This window comes from Mytilus galloprovincialis, chromosome 14, assembly GCF_965363235.1.
Source record: "Mytilus galloprovincialis chromosome 14, xbMytGall1.hap1.1, whole genome shotgun sequence".
Classification (NCBI taxonomy): Eukaryota; Metazoa; Mollusca; class Bivalvia; order Mytilida; family Mytilidae; genus Mytilus; species Mytilus galloprovincialis.
The window spans coordinates 49,310,866-49,332,975 of NC_134851.1; the positions used below are offsets into that span (position 1 = coordinate 49,310,866).

The window sequence follows — 22,110 nt, forward strand, 5'->3', positions numbered from 1 at the left end:
CGAATTCAACGAAATCCTGGTAATCAAATGAACGAAATCATTTCAATTATTTTCATTATTATACATCACTAGGTCGATACCTCAGCCGGTTGACTATGACTTGCCTAGGGTATCATCAGTTCAGTGGTCAGTACTTCGGTACTGGCACGATAAATAACAATACTTTCTAAAATTGTCCGTTGATAAATTTTAAATATAAGGAAATCAAAGATTTCGACTATGTAAGGTAAATTTGGCTAAAGAAGGATTTGACTATTTAATTAGCATGATTAGGGTTTTTGTTGTCACATAGCTCTTTAAATATTTCGGTTCTAATCAATTCCTGGCTTTCAACATGATCGAAATATTCACTTGCAAGTGAATGATATATCAGCAATATTTTTCAGAAAAGACAAAAGTATTATTATTATTTCACTTTCATTAAACATATTTTCTTTTTAATATTGTATATCTCGTTGCAATGCTCCTCTTAACTATTTACACCTTATTTTCATAATGCGTATTTCGATGTATGTTTGGATCTCGTTTAATAGATATTTGTTTCTTCACTGTATATTGTATGATCAGTAGCCATATAAACACAAGCGCACATACTACCACGATATTATATATAACTAATGGTTCACAGACAACCTGTCCTCTACCTAAAATAAGAAAATGAAATTATATGAATATGTGATTGTTTAGTACGAGTTTAGAAACACATGGTTTACTTTTACAAATAGTGACTTGAATGGAGAGTTGTCTCATAGTCACTCATGCCTAATTTTCTTATATCTATATATGCGCCAGTGCAAACATAGCTCAGTAGTCATCACTTTTTTTTGTTGAGATATGCCATATACTTGATATGTTGAACCTATGAAAACAAACTAATCATAGATATCAGGATTAAAATTTTATATATACGCTAGACGCGCTTTTTGTCTACAAAAAAACTCATCAGTGACGCTCGAATCAATGAAATTGTTTAAAAAGCCAAATAAAGTACGAAGTTGAAGAGCATTGAAATATACTGTTCACCAACTTTAGATTATAAAAAAGCTGAGGTTTTGAAACTTTCGATTTAAGATTGCCATACACGAATTTTGTATTATTTGAAAATTGTTGGTTTACAAGCTCTTCAAACGTACTTCGATTGCATTAATTCATTCATTTGTTACAAATTCATCACTATTGCGAAATGAGTTTTATGATAAAAAAAAATGGCGTGTGGCTTATTTAACGAAGACCAGCATCTTTGGTGTATTTACAGTACTGTGTTTGTATTCGTTACACTACATATCAGCTTGATTGAAGACAAATTGTTTTTAAAGACCAAAAGATCACAGTTTTTCTGTCTGCAAACTATAACATTTTAACATCATTATAACGAAAAATATGTATAGATATTAAAAAGTTAGAGTAATTGTCAGCAACAGCTGCATTATGTCGCGCTTCATTTATTCAAAAGTGGGACAACTTTTTCACGTACTTATATAGACATGCAAAAGGTAATCAATAAAGGTAAGCTTGTCTTGAATACTGAATATAAGTAAACAGTTCTTTTCACTTCCTGAATCAAACTATATTTAAAAGAGTATGTCGATTTTAAAAAAAATATATATTTTATTATGAATTTGAACCTAACAGTTTCCATTATTTCTATGCTGAGAACATATTTATTGTGAGATATGACACAAAATAACAGATCCCGTTATTATTCATTCACCATTTATCATTTATAGTTTATCAACTTATGGCAAGCTCATTTTTTATGTAACGGCACGGTACCCAAATTGCACCCAAGTGCCCAAATTGCAACTATTTAGCAAAAATAGCAGCGGAAATCTTAACAGATTACATATAGACTAAACGATTTGTATTTTCATTATTTGATACTATGCACGTCTTTCAATATAGGTAAAACTATTTAGATATACACAAAACGTATTTATCAACAGATGAAGTGTTTACTGAAAAAGCAAAATGTACGGAAACGTCGCCATGCGACGTCATCAAAACGTCATCTTTTTAAAATTAAAAAATACAATATGTTACAAGTATCTATTTCTTAAAAATGAAAAGTAAGCATGGATATATGTCAAATTGTGCAATTTGGGTACCCTCACGTTAAATTATTTTTACTTTTTTTATATAGTCAATATTATGCAATGAGTGAGACTACAATTTCAACGAACTTGTATTTTGCCCTTTTAGCTATATGTTTGATATTTCATATAGTAAACAACAGTGACAATTTTGTTGTTGGTGCTCAATGACCTTTGCTAACAATTGCCAAACAAGTCATGTTTTCATCCGACATACCTGTTCTATAATTCGATTTGCTGTCTGCTACTGCACCATCGTATGTTTGAGTTACGCTTTGGTAAAGAGCTTCACTTGTAGTATCCTTGATAAATGTTGGAGATTTGAAACCTTGTACATTCGATTGAGTGGTACTGCCATGGTTACATAAATCCTGGGTCGGACAAACACATTTTCCTGTTTCCGAATCACACGTGAATCCATTAGAACAGTTGCACATCTGTTGACATCTGTTACCAAATTTACCAGGAGGACACGCTTTAACTTGAAAAATGCTAATGGCTTTGAAATATATGTTAATCATGTTAATGGTATCCACAAGTCATACTTATTAATCAATGATGACCTCTGAATTAGGTGGGATACGAAGTTTATCGAAGGAAATTTGAGATTACAAATATGTGTTTGTTTAATGCATGCCTAACATTTCTTGTGAAGTTTTAATGTATAGTCACATACGACAATGTACGACTAGAAATCTGCGTTTAAACGAAATATAATCACAGGTTGACAACAAAATTACAATTGAACCTTTTTATTATGTTAAGTCGTAGTGTTTAAACAGATTTACATTTCTTTACCAGAAACAACGTTAAGCGGAGAATTGTTTAACTTTTAAAATATAGACACCATTATCTACATGTATGTGCATAGTCAAACACCGGTATCAATTAGGAATATACAAAATTAACACATATGAGTTAGTTGTTTCATTTGTTATATAATTTGTAATAAAAATTATATAAATATTATACAAATAATTGAAAACATTGCTATATATAATTATTAAAACTCCAATTAGTTAACACGTGTAATATGTATCACTACAACCATTCAAATTGGAATTGAGAAGAATGTTGTGGGGATACATTCAATAATGTTGAACGTGTTAATTAACCTTTGCTTCGAATAAAGAAAACGGAGTTCAGCTTTCAATTGTGATATGAAAAAAAGCAAAAAATCACAAAACACGAAAACAGTTGGGTCTATCAAGATTATATACAACATTGACAATTATCTATACATACTTTTCTCGCACGAATCTCCTGAGAAACCGTCATTGCAGACACACCCGTTTACTTTATGACACACTCCGTCATTGCGACAATTACATCTGTATTGACATCTAAAGCCGTAGTGATCATCCGGACAAGACAGTTTACATTTTCGTCCATATTGACCAGCCGGACAACCTAAGTACGAAATGTATTCTACAAGTATTATATAACATGAATACCCATCAAAAGTCCCAGTATTAGTCGACACTCGCGAGATTTCAAATTCGTCTAAAATCGTACTGCCGTTTCATTATTGTGTCATTATCAATGCTTGCAACAGTAATTACCAGATGAATGCAAATGAAGTAAACTTTATACATAAATACTTGATAATGTATGCCTTTAACTCTATTGATTTATTCACTTAGTTTGTATGTGTAACATTTTTGTACTTGTGTTAGTCCAATTAAATCTACTGTACCGGGATAGTTGAAAATATTTCAATGACACATCCAAACAATACATAACAAAAGTATTTGTCTCAAGTACAGATTTTCATATGTGTACCTTTACATAGGCCATTCACTTCATGGAAATCATCACAACAGTATGCATAGGTACTATGGTGGAAAAAGATGCTGGAACGTCTGCCAAACAAATGAAGCATCGACATAAACAGTTAAGATATTCATTAATGGTTTTAGTCACATGACGTAGTAACGGTCAAGTGATTGTTTACTAAAAACACGTGTGTGTGTGTGTGTATTTACATCAAGCACCTAGTGTGTGTATATGTGCAATTTGAATGGATGGCATATATCTGCACGGGTATATGCGCTCATGAGATTCGAGAAAAGCATGAATAAGTATTACTTAATAAGGGATTCGTCTGAGAAAAATAAAATTATTCGATGTTTGCCTATAGTTAACGTGGCAGAAGTTCGTAATTATGTTTACCCACCCACCCATCCCTTGGATGAGTTGGTTATTGTTTAATAATGTGAGTATATACAAACACTACGTGTGGTCTAGCGGGACGGCTGCAGTGCAGGCGATTTGGTGTCACGATATCACAGTAGCATGGGTTCAAATCCCGGCGAGGGAAGAACCAAAAATTTGCGAAAGCAAATAAATTTACAGATCTAACATTGTTGGGTTGATGTTTAGACGAGTTGTATATATATATATATATATATATATATATATACATGTTATATTGCACTTTTGCTGTTAACAATTTACTCAATCTACAGCTTCAATCAACATTACTTTATATTAATATGATTTTTTCCTTTTTGTGTAGATTTTGATTGTGTAACTGTATTCTATTATATAATTTGATTGGTAGTGTATTTGCCTGCAATTATAGTGAAGGACTTTAGTTTGCAGTATTGAGAATGTAATTGATATTAAAGGCCTGTAGGCACACTAATCCTATGAATGTGTTGTTTTGTTTATTAAATAGTTTATATTCGTTTGAGCTGGCGAATTAGAATAGAACATTGTATATACTTAACCATGACTTTACTGTAGACATATGCATAATATCTAATTTGTAATACTATGGATGTATTCGTAATTAAAAAGCAGTCTCCCTTCGTCTTTTGAAAACCTGAAAGAAAAACGAACAAAGTACTCACCCGATTATAGGGCCGTGGCAAATGTGATCTCCACTTAAACTTACAGCAAGTCCAAACTGAATTATTATAACTGCTGAACTAATCCACATGTTTGTGCCTATAGGTTTGAGTACATTGAATTATAAAGAAGCAAAGAAAACACATGACATATATAATTTGGCAGAGACGATAGCTGCATGAATATACAAGTATCACATATTTATGCTTGTTCTATGAATACGTATGATTTCCTTGTCTTTATTGATAATGTATCAATTGTTTGGAAAACATGTACACAAATGACAATGTATTTGAATAAAAACAGGAAACAATATTTTCTAATCACTTAGTTTGCTCTTCAACTTCGACACATAATTTAACCTCTTGAACTTTTTTTTATAAGAACTTAACTGATAAGTCTTTTGTAGATATGTTATTTTCGCCAAGTAAAGATACTTTTAGAGTTGGGATCTATGATGAGTTTTACAGTTTTGTGCGGGTTTATAATAAAGTCATCATTATGCAGCTGATCAGATTGGAAAAATTGAAGTAGAACAACATAGCATTTAGACTGAACACATTGATCAACAAGTCACGTCTTCTTGTTTTCATGTGAAGAAGGCTAAATGTTCTATTGTTGGCAAGGCCAGTTTTCATTTGCATATACATGTGTAATGTTTGTCAGTGGTCAATTTAGAGTACAATACAATGAATACTGGAACCCCTTGGTTTTATTATCAATTAGAAATGTTAAACGCACTGTAGTTGATGCCAATATACATATAATGTAGCTTTCAAAGGAACGATTAGATATTTGATAATTTTATTGTATCTTAGTATATCTAGTTTGTGTCTGTTTCTGTCCTGATTATTTTTGATGCATTTTAATTTCACATTCGTCAATATCGTATAGCTGCTGTATAACATCTCAAACGAATCAAGATAATGACATCCCACATTTTTATACATTTCTGGGTTCTCAACTAAAATTTCAAATTCTCATATACAGTTTTTTTCATACATTCCGTAAAATAACTAGAAAATAGCATATTTCAATAAAAGGATGCTAATTTTTAATAATTTGTCCAAGTATTTCTCAATTTTTTAATTGCTTTCATATTTTGTATAACATGTATAAGTTAGTATCTTTTGATAGTCCGTATGCTGTGTGTTTGATTAATATGCTTCCAGCATTAAAATTTGATGTAGATTCTGTTGTTGAAATAATAATGTACTGGAGCATCTTACTTGTATAACTGGGATGCTAGTTTTGCATATCATTTTTTTTAATATTTTTATTTTTTTTAGATGCTGGATTTCCTATATATTGGAAATCTGGCATCCCATTATTTTGAGATGCTGACATCCTGTCATATTGGGATGCTGAAACCCCGTTTTATTTGGATACTGGCATCCCGAAAAAAGCTGGATGCTGGCTTCAAAAACTAATAAGTGCAGACATCGTAAAATATCTGAATGCAGTAATCCTACAAGTTCTGTGTGATACTGTTGGCCGAATTCTTATATATGTACTCCAATGCATAAGTTTGTGTAATGCAAAAAATAAAACAACAACAAAAATCCGGTTGTTGTTTTCCTCCCGACACTTTATTTAATGACGTTGGGGATATTATGACGTAAAATGTGATTATCTATCATACGTAGAGATTCCTGCAGAGACTGTAACATGATAAGAAATCAATTCTTTTAAAGAATCACTTATACCAATATAAACAATGTTTGAAAAGTAAAGAAAACAGATAACCCTTTTAATATGATTTTATTTTTTATTTTTATATTGTTTAATACTGAAAGTGCTTCCACTATTTTTTGCGCTAATTGCGGCAATTCCTACCCGCATGACGTCATTTAAAAACAAATGTTTAAAATCGGCGAAGTGGACATGGTTGCAAGAGGAAGGACGAAAGACTTTTCTTTTGTCAGTTTAATATAACAGAAACATGTGCGCAATAGAATGCTATTCATACAGGTAAGTAGACTGCTTATTGCGGAAAAAAAACGAAAATTAAGGAAAAAGTAAATATCGGTACACGAGTTTTGTGTTCAAAGACAAGTCTAAAAAAAAAATAAGGTGTTAATTGAATACACGTTTAGATGAGAATGTAATTTCATAAAAATCGCTAAATACATGAAGGATGCACTTCTCAAAAAAAAACTTTGATGAAATAGCACACTTTTCTCCCTTTCATATTGGATGGATCGTGATGTTGATCCACAAAGATTCAATTGAATTAGTGCTTCATATGTGTTTTCAATAGTTTTTAACGACTACACAGAAACATCCGACATATATTGGTGTGGAAAACTTTAGTTTAAAGAAGTTTAAATGAAGGTTTTCTTCAAACATTAATGCGTTTTCTCGTGGGGAAGGGTTAACCACGAGTGATAAAGCAATCTTTAAATTAAATACTACATCATTATGACATTATACATGAATATTTGCTCTCTGTTCCCTAGTGTTGTGATGTTACAACGAACAATTATTGCTGATAAAGAAGTGGCTCACCTTTCTGGTTACTATTCATGTGATGCGATGTGTGTTATTGTATCGTAACACTTTATAGTTATAGTTAACTCAGACGACGAAAAATCCAAACATCACTAGATCATTTGTGATTCCAGCTGATTTCATATTACTAGCAATAAATTAAATGATAATAGAAAGTTAGAAAGTCCATATCGTGTAACTGATTTGATGATATGATTATCAAATATTGAATATTTAAAATCCAGAAAAAAAGATACCAGTTTAATAATGATATTAATAAAGAAACTGTTAGTTTTGTTAATGAAATTAAAGACTCAAGTACTAGAAGATCTTGACATGATTTACCGACGCATTGGAAGATATATACATAGAAACTGACAATATCAATTACGTACAGCTCTAAGACACTGTGCACAAGTATCGATAATCGATTTTGTTTAAAAATTGCATTGTGGTACATGTACATGTTTTATTGTTTACAGGCAATTGCGGAAAACAAATCTCCTTAATTTATACATTGAATGCCAATGGGGTTTGTCATAGACAAAAAATGAAATTATTATGCAGGCTTACATATAACACACCTCATATTTAGCATCTTAATAAAGGTGCGGTCACTAATCCGTTTTGTAGACTGTATGTCCTGGCTGACTTAGTTATCAGACATTCACAAGGTTGATTGTCATTGGGCAGAAACCAGTAAAAATTGGTTTATTCAAATTTTTAATTTTGTCCAAATCATATGTGTGATTGTCCTGTAAAAAAGAATCTTGTCCAGTAAAAAAAATGTCCAGTTGATGTCTGAAAGCCTTGGGAGCTACTAAACTTGATATAATTTCAGCAGGCTATTGCATTAAGCTTACTTTCAAAAGTTTAATTGTATGACCATTCGAAATATGAGCATATCAGACTTGAAAATTGTAGTCTTGATGTCATCTTATATAAAGGTATTGTCTAGATACCACAATAGTCAATACCATGTATACATGTCTTACATAACGGTCATCAAAGTCAGAAAAATTACATTAAAATTGGCCAATTATTGGCAACTTAGTACATTGACATAGTTTTATGAATATGAAATTGTTGACATCAGCATTCACATGGTGAACTAGCACTTTACAAATCAGATTCAGTATGTTGATCAAGTGTATAGTTCACTCTCTGACTCATGATTTCACATTTTCAATATGCATTAAATTGGCCACTGGACAAGAACAAAGACAAAACAAATTTAATCTTCCCGGCATTCCTCAGTATTTATTTTTTCATGTTTACTAGATTGTTTTCATGTGCATTCAACACACATCAAAGTCTTAGGAATTAGGTGGATAAATACCGTCTGTAGGGATATATATGTTGGGTTGCCAGCATCAGGATATTTTGGGATGCGAGCATCCAGAAATCTTGGGATGCCAGCATCTAAATATTTTGGGATGCCAGCATCTAAATATTTTGGGATGCCAGCTTCCAGAAATATTTGGATGCCAGAGTCCCAATATTTTGGCATACTAGCATCCAAACTGATATGATGTCATCATTCCAATGTGATGGGATGTCATCATCAAAAAATAATTTGAAGCCATCATCCAAACGTTGGGCTGTTCAGTATGAAATTAAAAGAATTACATCAGCATCTATCAAAGGTGAAGATGCAATTTTGATTTTCTTCAATATCCGCACACTCTTTTTTGAAACATGCTATACACAGATATAAGAAATGCTTTTTATACAAAGCAATTTAACAACTGCAAAAGTTATTAACATAATCCAGAGAGCATTCATAATCACTGATAACCAATAAAATCCATTATGCAGCATCTGCTATACATAGAAATAAATAAAACAGTATGATTTTTTTTTGTAAAACGAGCATATGTATTTCAACTTCACCAATTGGAACTCTTGTTTTGAAAGCGTCCTCATGAGCAGCAACAGTATATTAAGAAAATTGTTAGATGATAAGCTGTGGTATCCTGTGTCGGATAAATGTTTGGACCTTTATAATATTAATTAAATGTTTGTTTAATATAGCTTACGTCTTTCAAGAAGGAAAAAATGCCGCCTAATATTCGCGACACAATGAAGTTTGCTGAACAGAACAATAAGAAAGCAGTATATTTCTTTTTAGTTATCCTACTTTCATTGTAAGGAAATAGGTTACATAGAGTTCACGGTTATAGAAAAATGCTGGTCCTTAATTAGTGTGCTTCTTATCTATGTAGAAATTAATCTTTATATTGTATATACAAAATGTAAATGTTACAAATTATAAATTTACACATGTCAAATACCGTGAAAGTCCATAAAATCTGACAAAATTACAAACTTCAGTATCCTTAAATTCAAATGTATTGAATACGGAACTAATCTCTTCTTTTAACATTTGAATATTCAAACGTTTTCTCTGCAAACATGGCAAATATCACATGCATTGCGAAAGAACAAACCAAATATTGTTTTAAATTTGGTTTCTACATATTTGATCTCGTTATGTAAAAAAGAGTAAATGGTTACTTCTGTTTCTTCCCATTTGTTTTTCTTTATCTTGTCTGTGCTTTCTAGCTTGAATGTTAGTCTGATTGTTCCGTAATACATGGTCTAAGAAAACCCTTTTGACACATAACATCCTTTGTGTAGTTCCAATACTCACACTAATTTTATTTCAGATTAGAATTAGAGAAAAATGTCTACAAAGAAGTTGAGCAATTGTACTTTTCCTTACTAATGAGATTGCATTATGTTTAGCAATTCTAGGTATTGACCGAAAATACACTAAATTCGAACAAAGAACTTCGAAGATGGGGCTTTTGATAACTTTTTAACAGACACACTTCTTCTTTGTTCCTACGGTATGTGGGTTAGGTTTAATGATACATCTTGATTTATTGTATCTTCAAATTTTACATGTTCTAATTGATTTGTATATCCTCCATTTGGACACGTTCGTAATAGAATTACAAAATTGACGCCATTATGGAGAACCAAATTTAATTTCAAAATGTAAAATTTACTAAGATGGTGTTATCATGCTTCTAAAAGTGTATTACATAATAATTCAATTCAATGTAAGGTCTGGGAGTATATCGATATACAAATAATTTGAAACATACACCTCAATGCAGTTTTTACATCCAATATCAATGATAAACCTCGAATATTAATGTATTCATTTAGAATTACAATCAGATATGGTCCGGGAGCACAATAATTTTTTTGTAAATTTTACGGACGCAATCACGAGTTGGTTGACCGTTACAGAATATCCGTTTCACAGATGATATCGGATATGTTTCTAGTGTTGCAACTACAATCCTTTCTCTTTCCACGAACGTCACCTAACGAATTATACTATTTACCGGGTTTGTCCTAATATGAGCAACACGACAAGTGCCACATAACGAGCATGATCTGCTTACCCTTCCCGAGTACCAGATCTTACCCCTAGTTTTTTGTTTGATTCCTTTTTTTTTTTTACTAATCTTTGTTTTTATGTTGTGTCTTGTGTACAATTAATTGTCTGTTTGTCTTTTTTTAAGCCATGGCGTTGTCAGTTCATTTTAGATCCATGAGTTTTAATGTCCTCCTTATATTTGTCGACCCTTTCTGATCGTCCCTTGTGTTTTGTTGTTTACGAATAAAGTTCATAGGGCAGATATCGCATTACTTGCTCTTTCTATATATAATAATTTTAAACATGTTTAATGTATTTCTACAAGTTGTATTCCTCAAATAGCAAATATCAAACATTGTGAAAAAAATTGTCATGAATTTAAAAGTTAAGTAGTGATTTAATCCAGTTTAAAAAGGTGAAAACTTAGTATTTCAGAAGCTGTCAAAAGAATGCAAGACCCCCTCCATAAAGAATTGTCCATATTTAAGGTTAGAGCTGACCACGTTTTCTATAGATTGGATATACCAAAAGTAGTACCTCAAGCAGTAATAATTTATTGACAAAGCGCAGGAGGTTTTTGTCTTAATTTTGATAAGTTGTCTTAAAAAGTAAGATCCTTTGTATTGACTCTGAATGATAACCAACCAATCAATCAACAGTCATTAACTTGTAAATAAACACAACAGATATGTTTGAAATGACTAACAGTGTCTTTGGTGTTTTCTTCTAGGTATAAAACATCAATATTAGAAAAAGTCAAAAACCAGTGTTTATTCAAAATAGTCAATACATTTCTTCATTGTAACACATCAGTATCGACAGTCGAATCCTGGATAAACTCGTACCATGATCTCCTGTCGGTACCTAGGCAGTAATAAGTTTCTTGTACTTTGTAGTATGTATGTTGAATCTTTGACAATATATTGTGAATGCCTTATATGTGATGAACGCAGTTAAATATGCCATCAACATGATACCAAAAGCCATGATTGTATTTTTAAGTACTTCTCGAATGTATGGCAGTGTCATGTCGGCTTTTGAAAAAATCAAAATCATCGAAATCATCATCGGATTGAAGAATAATGAGCGAAATTTAAAAAATCATTTCAAAAAGCACAAAATATTGAATTGCCTTATTATTTTATACATCTTCAGTCATGAAATAAAAGTAAATAAAGATACTAACAGCACGAAATGGTTTAGATAAAATAAATGCCACAAACTTTTTATATTTGACCTACAACATATACAAACCATAGAATCTTCACATCTCCGCTCCATCAATGATCAGTTTATCAACATTGACTTGTAGGATATTAAATTTACCTTTTGAATTTGTACAGTTTTCAACATCTAACGAATTGCTTATTGCATTTTCAACGAATTGCCTTGAACAGCATAAACACATTGTTGCCATCCTGCTATCTTATCTACTGTTTGCAAACTGGCCCAGGCTATATAGAAAAATAGGTTTATTAACAAACACTATATATTACACATTTTGTAAGAATATACTATTTCACGTTAATATTATAAAAATGAAGTCAATATCATGTTTTGGTGAGTTTTAAAAAAAATATAATTAATTGAAAAAAAAACTATTTTGTGAAAAGTTAAAATAATATTATGTTAATGATTAAATTTTAAATAAGAAACAATAGGACAGTTATTCTGAAATACGACATATTTTATTGAATATTCATGTATCGCCATTTTTATTTCTGTTTACAAATGACTCAATAAATCTACCCTTCATACCTTAAAAATTGTTTGACCGTAGTTGTTTTTAAATAACAGAATACAAATCACAAGTGGTCAACATATACTCTGCATCAAAGGAAATATCCAGTGTACTTTGAGGATAACTTTTATTTGCAATTAGAATTATATTTTTTTTGTTTCTCGAAAAATACACAGATTTAAAAAAAAAACGTAGTCCTTATATTGCTTTTTGTAAGAACCAAAAATTTGTGTTAAATATCACAGGTTTTCGAACACACAACATTCATGAATTGTACTATTTTATGCAGCTTTTAATAGACAATCCAGACCAATTTGTTTGGTATGTTTGTTCAGATTCATTTCACAACCCAATGCTTCTCGTACATTTATGACAAGTAACTATATTTGTATATATTGTAACGAGACAAAACGGATTGACAACAGCAATGCATCTGTTCTTCTGTTGATGAAATTCAGGATTAGATTAATCTTTTGAATACTATAATAGACGCAAAATAAGAAATTTCATTTTAAAGATATAGTTGAAGTACATAAACTCACGGGTATTGGTGTACTTACATATATCCTGTATATTATTTTTTAAGGCTTAAAGGAATAAAATCTACCAGATTAAATTTTAACATTAATATACTTGTGATCATTTTGACTAAATTTCCGGATCTATCAATCAAATTGATTTCCTCTTGTACTTTATCAGGAAGATATTTGTTTGGTAAATGAAAAAAATTATGTGTTTATGTTATAATTATTTTGACAAAACATAACCTTAGTTTTATAGGTTATTAATTGGTCAAATGTGAAACAATCTTCACAGAAGATTTATTTCTCTCCTTTATACTAATCTAAGACGCATGAATTTTGTAACGTTGTTATTTGCTTTGAACTAGTTACCAGTGATTGAAAGTACTATACAGTCTGTGATTTGTGTCTTTCTAGTCTTGTGAGATGCATAAGTTCCCTAGCATGTCCGGTTTGTGTTTGTGTTTGGTAGTTTTCTGCTTTTTATTGGGGATAATTCAGCGCCAGCAATCATGCTAGCCCCCGCCATCGTATTCATGTTTAAGTGTTGTCACGTAATAAGACATGTATTAATCATATAGTATTTCCATTGAAACAAATATAACAGTATGAGTTACTGGCTGAATAAACGGTATAGAATATGTGTTCCGACAGGAACAAATATTATAACATTATGTATAACAAAGTTCCCAGGGATGAAGCAAAAATACATGACATTGCAACTGTACCAAGTCAGGAGCCCTCAGTTTTGTCAACTGTGGTATGCATTCTCGTTGCTTATGGTATTATCACTATGTTTTCGATTGTTGAGTTTGAATACTATTTGAATCTATCGCATTTCGTTTGATATGTACATGACGTCATATTGTAGTATCACGTCATGCGGTTAAGATAATGATGATGATGGACGGTGAACGGTAACCGGCGAATGCAATGCGTATTTAAGGCAACATCATATTAAAGTAGGTAGAATGTTAAGCTTGTTTATATTATTGCTACACCAACTTCATGAGTTCTGATTTTCAAGTATTTATTGTGAACTTAATGGTTTCGTAACAAGGAACTCCAATACTCGCGTTTATCATTCAGTTAAGAATCTCTCTTGATTAGGTTTCAATGAATTGTCATAATTAGTTTTAGGCTAATTTTTTTTATAAAAATAGAGATAGTTAATGCTCTCTCTCCCTATATGTAGTACGAAATTTCGAAAGTTTACAATTGCTTGTCAGTACTACATCGTTCTATCTCAAAACGGACACAGAAAGTATTTCATTGTGTCATACATGTAGTGTTGTATCTCCACTTTGAAAGTGCTATGATTACATTGTTTTCATGGTTTAAACCCAGCCTAAAAGTAAAAAGTAAAAATAAAACTAATACAGAACGCCGAGAAAAATTCAAGACGGAAAGTCTCTTATCAAATGGCAAAATCAAAATCTCAAACACATCAAACGAACAGACAAGGGCTGTCATATTCCTGCAAGGTACAGACATGTTTTTATGTTGAAAATGGTGGTGTAAACCTGGCTGTTTTGTTAACTTAACCTTTACTTGTATAACAGTCGCATCAAATTATATTGTTTTCTGTAAAAAACACATTGGACTACTCATTTGAAAAGTCAAGGAGCTATAAAATTTGGAATGATTTTGTAGACAATATGTTATGCCGTAACGTGTTTTATCTCTAAGGAGTTGCTGTAATATTTAAGGTCTTTTTTCTGTTGAAAAGATAATGTTATAAAATTTTTCTTCATGTCTGACAATTCCTACATTTCTACATCTCGGTTAAAAATACATGATATCGCGTTTTCAAACTTCATATATAAAAAAAGATGTGGTATAATTGCCAATGAGACAACTATCCACAAAAGACCAAAATGGCACAGTCATTAACAACTATAGGTCAACATAGGGCCTTCAACAATAAGCAAAGCCCATACCGCATAGTCAGTTATAAAAGGCCCCGATAAGACAATGTAAAACAAGTCAAACGAGAAACTAACGGCCTTATCTATGTAAAAAAAAAATGAACGAAAACAAATATGTAACACATAAACAAACGACAACCACTGAATTACAGGCTTCTGATGTTTGATTTCTCAACGCTTTAAAAAAAATTAGGAATCACAACAATAGTACACTCACATAACAATGATGTAAAGTCTATAGGATATAACAGCAGAACATATAGAGCAGGCATAAATGATAGATTGGTAAAAAGGTTCACCTCCTTAGTTAAATGTCACACTTGTATAGTTCTGTCATTCAAATCGTTAACTTCAAGCTGTTTTAATATTTGTATTTGTTTCAATTGTTTTTAATCAATACTTTTCGATCATTATGGTCATTTATGAATTGCATTACTTTATTTAAAGAATTTAATTAACACACTACATAGTTTTATGTTAAAAATGCATATATTAATACCTATTTCAAATCGAAAAACAGCTTGCTTTATACAAAATCAACATATCATAAATGAATGATTAGCTTTAAAGATAAGTCATGAGGATCTAAATAGTCCGGTTTTACTGTCAGAACGACCAAACACTTCGTACCAGCAACAATATCACAGTTGGAACAACATGAAGTTTTAAGATAAGCCGATCCGAATCTGTCATAATTTGTACGATAGTCTGCAAAATTCAATAGAGAAGCCGGACCTTTAAATCTCTAAAATCAACAGTCCAGTTTCATTAGCTCTACACTTCAATGGGCTGATGCTGTGTTCGTTGTGGGGATATCCGACTTGCGCTCGAAGAAGACATACACGACACTCTTTTCAGTTCCATGGCGTTACTCATTGGTCTCTCAGAAACCGATCTGCGGTTACTTTTGCCGCTACACTTTTTAGATTCTCGCCTAAATCGTTGTCTTTTTATACGTACACAACTTACAAAAGCTGCTGCTAGCAAAACGAACAGCAGAGCAGCTGATACACTGATCATATAAACGTGTATGACTGGAAATGTCGAGTTCACTTCTGAAAATATAACATAACAATTTTTAAACAGGACTTTGCATTATTTACTGTGAAATAAAATTGAACACAAACGAATATATTTAAATGCAATTTTCAAAGTTTGTTATGACAACAATAATGATTTTAAAGTGTACTGAAAATAGATTCACACGCATATTTCCTTTGGAAGATTCATGATACATTATTAATAGTATTTTGAGACAGTTAAACACTATAGATGATTGATAAAAATCACTATTTGCTAAATTTGTTTCTCCCACAATATCGTTTTTAAAATATGGACATTTATTTTTCAATTTACAATGTGTCATTTTTCAATTAACAACGATCACAATGTTTTTTTCGGCAAACACATATCATGCATATGGCAAGACACAACACGTAATGATCTTATTTTTAAACTCATGTAATTCTTACGTTGTTTCGCTGGTATTACTATGGTTCACCTCTTGTACTATATGGAGTTTAGATAAAATTTGTGAATGGAAATAATTTTGATAACGATCATCATTATTCACGTATTGTATAATCGGTTTTCTTATTTCAAATGGTGCACAACGATATAAAAGACAAGTAACTGTTATATAATAAATACGATGTCTGCTTAATATGACCTCATAAAAACAAATTGCGTATTAGGAATTAGCATATCAAGCAAAACGCATCATCATTCCATAAAAAATATATAAATATATATTTAAATACCAACAAGAGAAAAACATGAAAGGTCGATATTTGTTTTTAAAGATTACCTGTTGTATTTGAAACCATAATTGTCGACCAAACATTGTCTGTGCTAATAGTCACCATATTTGTATTGGAAGTTGATTATTTACATCAAGTGTAGGTAACCATTTGCATTCACAGTAATATTCTTATCGGATATCTAGACAAAAACAGAAAGCAGGCCTTGATAAATTTTAGGCGTTAACTAGTGCATAATTCATGAATTTATTTCTGTACACAGGTTAAAACTTATTGATTATGACAGACAGCAAGAACAATAAATAGTTAGTTCCAATCAGACATAATATTAAGTATCAATCGAAGGCACCTGATAAACATCACACAAAAAGAAAAGTATTCAAATAAGTATTTTGTGTTAGAAAAAGCATGAAAGATGACATAAATATATTAGAAATTTGTTTCATAGTCGTCTCCCCCCCCCCCGTTTTTCCTAAATAAAAACGACACAAAAAACGACTGTGTAATTATAATTATTGGTTGTGTTATTTATATAATTATTAATATATTGAATTAAATTTCAATTTCGTATTTAGGGAAACCTATTTTATTGGTGGTGTATATTTTTAAATATTTTTATTTTTAAACATTTTTTCTCGTTGTATTCTTTGTATTTTTGTTGATTTACTTTTTTCTTTCTTTCTGCTTTAGATGTATATAGATCTGTCAGTCATATGAATGTGTACACTTTTATTACTATGTATGTCATTTTTGCCAAGGAATTATATAATTAGAAGGATCTGATAATCTTAATATTGTAGGCTGTTTTTGTTTATATTTTCAAATTACAAGTCAATTACATGTAAATGTGGTACAGGAAATTAAATATTTACAAAGCAGTCTCTATAAATGACAGTTATAAAAAAAACACAGTTTGATGCCGGAAATATAAGTTTGCAAATCGATTTCAATATGTTTATCAAGTTTCTATTTTCGTAAGTTCCGCTTTAAATGTTATTTATTTTTTAAAACACATGATATCGCGCTTTTCTGTATCGATCTTCCATAGGATTGCTTAAAATAAAAACGAAATGAATGATAGGGATTTGTAAAAGTTAAATAACAGAGAAATATAACAGTGATCTGCGATTACTTTAAACGATGCACACTAAAGTTAACTTAAGAAGTCGTAAAAGGGTTGATCTAATTTGGTTAAGTGTAACACGTGTAATAAGAGTATTGTTTCTTTTTATTTCGTTATTTTAACAATTTCAGTAAGTTCCTTTAGACGTTGTTAAAGAGGAACACTTTTTTCATAATTGCATTAGACTTTATAACAATACGTACTGCTATTGAATAATTCGAACTGGATGCAATTTTTTAGAAATCAAAAGCAATTAATTGTGTACTTCCTTTTAGTGCTATATTCAAAACAAATTGACCTAATTCATGCATTTTATAAATATGGTGTTAGAGTAAATAGACCTAATACGGTCATATCAGTTTCTATTGCTACACGCAAACAAATGCACATGAACCTCCAAAATGTGTATCACATTTGCCATAAATAAAAAAAACATATCATTTTCAAATATAATAGAATAAATGCACGACAATGATTATTATAGACATATCAAAATCGAGCAATAAGGATTTATTTCGGTTGTATTTTTACATATATCATGGACATATTTGCAAACAAAAATACGTAAATTTGTCAGTTATAGAAATATATGTGAGGACATCATTTCACACAAAAAAAAAGTTAATTTGACATCCCACAATTATGTGGTACAGTTCATGAATGTCTTAGATTGTAACATACATTTTTAAAATGTAAAAAAAATACGATTGAAACGATTTGACAAATTGCATAACCGCTTGTAAGATAGTCATAATAATTTTTAAATACGTACTTGTTGGCATAAGTCAAATGTTTTACATATTTGGTATTTATCAATTCTAGAAAAACACACACACTAATGTATATTTGTATTAGAATCAGAAGAATTGAACTCTCAAACGTATCATTCGAAATTATCACTTTCGAAAATTGTTACAATATGATACATCGAAATATCACTTTTGTCCTTTCACTTCAGTTATTGATGTTTGATTGGTTATTGACCCCGGAACAATACATTTGTAATACATTAAACTTAGGGACGACATCAAAAGTTCAATGTAGGATAAAAAACTTAATTCACATAGTTTTTTGGCTGACCCCCCTACCCCCCTTCTTAACTTAATTTGGGAAAAATTGATTTACCTATATGGATATATGTAAAATCGATTTTAGATTAACAAAACTTGCAGCAATGTTGACCCCCCCACCCCCAAACTATTCGATTTAAGTTTTTTATCCTACATCGATCTTTTGATGTCGTCCCTTAGTCTGCCATAATAATTTTAGATTAATCTGAAACCAATATAGTTATGCGGAGCAAGATATCCCCACATAGAAAACAAAATAAAAGGAATAATAACCTTGCAAAACAAAAACAAAAAAAAAAAGGAACAAAGTAAAGGGAAAAAATAAACCTGCTTAATTCATCTAGATACACGATTAGGAAAAAAATATAAACCGTTATCAAAATAACGATACTTGAATGCTCCAAGTGTATGTTTCCGATTTTAATTGAACACTTAAAGTAGTTTTTTTATCCTAAATTCCAGATTCAAAGTGGATATATTTAACACATGTTAAATACAAGCAAAACAATTTAACATTAACACATGTGTTGGTGTGATTTTTACGATGTCAGGAAGGTTGTATATGGTTTTATCTCGAAACACAAGTGATTTTTTGTATGCAATGATAACATTTGGACACATTTTTTTCAAAGACAAACATTTTAATTGAGCATCGTTTACACTTCTAAACATAATAATTTTCGTTTCAACATTGCTAAATCATCTACAAATGTTTTAATAACGTTTGATTTTCCGAAAAATTGTTAAGGTTCATAAATTTAGGACTCAATACTTGTACTTTTAAAGGTCACCTTAATGATAATTTTCCATAGTTTAGATCAAAACGTATCCTTTGCAGCAATCCTTTTTTCCCAATAGTTTACGGCAAGTAAAATGTTAACAGAAATGTTAACCCGATCAGAGAATTTGTATTGAAATTCTATGTTGAATGTTATTTAAAACTGCACACAAAATACGCGATGTATCAAATACTATCTACAAATGCAGCTATCCGACGGTTTAGGTTTTTATACATCATTGACTTTCTTATATTCAGTTTTAAAGGATCCCGATGAAGTAAATTTAGAAAAGCGCTCGGGACAAATGATTATTATAGTTTGTTGTTTTCACTTTAATTTGCTTGCGATGTATCGTACCATACAATTGAGAAAGGAAATGGGGAATGTGTCAAAACGACAACAACCCGACCATAGAGCAGACAACAGCCGAAGGCCACCAGTGAGTCTTCAATGTAGCGAGAAACTATCGAACCGTCAGCTGGCCACTTAAAAAATATCTATAGTAGTTCAGTGATAATGGACGTCATACTTAACTCCGATTTATACACAAGAAACTAAAATTAAAAATCACTAAAAGACGCCAGAGGCTCCTGACTTTTGGACAGGCGCAAAATTGCGGTGGGTTAAACATGTTTATGAGATCTCAACCCTCCCTCTATACCTCTAGCCAATGTAGAAAAGTAAACGTATAACAATATGCACATTAAAGTTCAGTTCAAAAGAAGTCCGAGTACGATGTCAAAAGATGTAACAAAAGAAAATAAACAAAATAACAATAAAACAGAAATAATAACAGACTACTAGCAGTTAATTGACATGCCAACTCCAGACCCCAATTAAACTGATTGAAAGAATATGTCTTCTTCATATGAATATCAGGCACAATCCCTCCACTGAGGGGTCTAGTATCATACTACCATAAAATATCACTGGTATTAAAGAGATAATCGTAACTGCAATTACGATTATCCCAATATGGCGACGGTAGATATAGGTAAAATCTTTACACTCATTTTTCTTAATTGTAGCATGTTTTTGTCAATAGTTACTCAGCTGCAAGGTTTATCTATACCATTTCATCATATTTGAATCGTAACGGTGCACTGGAATTGTCTAAGCGCTTTGAAAATAGCCGTTGAAAAATTCGGGATGATAATCGTAACTCGGAAAAAAGATAATCGTAATTATGGTATTTAAAAATAAAAAAGATAATCGTAACTGGAAACTGTTTTATTGATATTGACACTAAAAACGTATATCTGATAGCATATGATGAAATTATGGCGATGAATTATTTACGAAACGTCCCAACATCTTATGACATTTCTTATTATGCATATATAATTAATTGTTCTTATGAAAACAGCTACATACTAGTATATTATAAAATTGGAAGGGTGAACAAGCTTCAAGAAATTTGGAAATGGGAAAACACGAACTTTGTTAATATACAGAAATTTATTAAACTAGGTATGCCACAAAATATGTGAATGAGCGATGGAAATTATGATACATGACAATAATTGTCAGGCGACACGCATGTGCCACCTTACATCAGATTTCTGATTAAGACAGTAAACAAAAAATAATTTATCCTGAAGTAAATAGTAAATATAGTTAATATTGTTCAAATTATTTTATTGTAGGTGGTTAAATGTGCTATTTCTGCCCCCGGGAAGCCACTGCTGTATTCGTCAAAAACCGTTTGACGAGAAATTAGTGGCTACAGTTTTCATGTCACTTCGATCATTTTTCATGGATGATATCACAACTTAAAAGTTATGATGAACAAGGGATAACTTTGAAAAGTGTTTTACAGTGTCATTTCTTTTATAGCTGACTATGCGGTATGGACTTTGTTCATTGTTGAAGACCGTACGGTGACCTATATTTGTTAATTTCTGAGTCATGTTGGTCTCTTGTGGAAAGTTGTCTCATTGGCAAACATACCACATCTTTTTATTCATATTAGCTACTTCATGACTGTCACTGAAATTTCAGTATCTCAGATATAAACTATAAACAATACAAAAAATTCAATTTTGAATTATGATAATATGAAATCCTTAAAACATTTAATGCTATATAAGACTAGAGAATGTTTGGCCCTAAATGGGATTCTTTGTGTATTATGAAATTAAGTAACGTGGAGTTCATTGACAAACATGGATTTGTGTTCTTTTATAGTTTGGCCAAAAGCCCGAAAATCAAAAAATAAAATTGATGTAGCTTTAAATTTTCTTACAAGAAATACTTATTCAAAGAATGACTGCAAAGATGAGAATAAAATAACGCATATTCCGGAAAATTAGAAACAAACTTATTAAAAATTCATAAATACTCGGTATATGAAAAGTATGC

The 22,110-nt window shown here is 31.1% G+C and overlaps 2 long non-coding RNA genes across 2 annotated transcripts; both read right to left on the minus strand.

Moving 5' to 3' along the window:
• Positions 1–471: 471 nt before the first annotated feature.
• Positions 472–5,145, minus strand: LOC143059635 (uncharacterized). Its single transcript, XR_012973544.1, has 5 exons — positions 4,946–5,145; positions 3,873–3,952; positions 3,336–3,500; positions 2,308–2,571; positions 472–644 (listed from the first exon to the last, which is right to left on the minus strand). It is a non-coding gene; the product is annotated as an uncharacterized LOC143059635 (long non-coding RNA).
• Positions 5,146–15,468: 10,323 nt separating this feature from the next.
• Positions 15,469–18,797, minus strand: LOC143059493 (uncharacterized). Its single transcript, XR_012973490.1, has 3 exons — positions 18,673–18,797; positions 16,825–16,958; positions 15,469–16,072 (listed from the first exon to the last, which is right to left on the minus strand). It is a non-coding gene; the product is annotated as an uncharacterized LOC143059493 (long non-coding RNA).
• Positions 18,798–22,110: the final 3,313 nt, after the last annotated feature.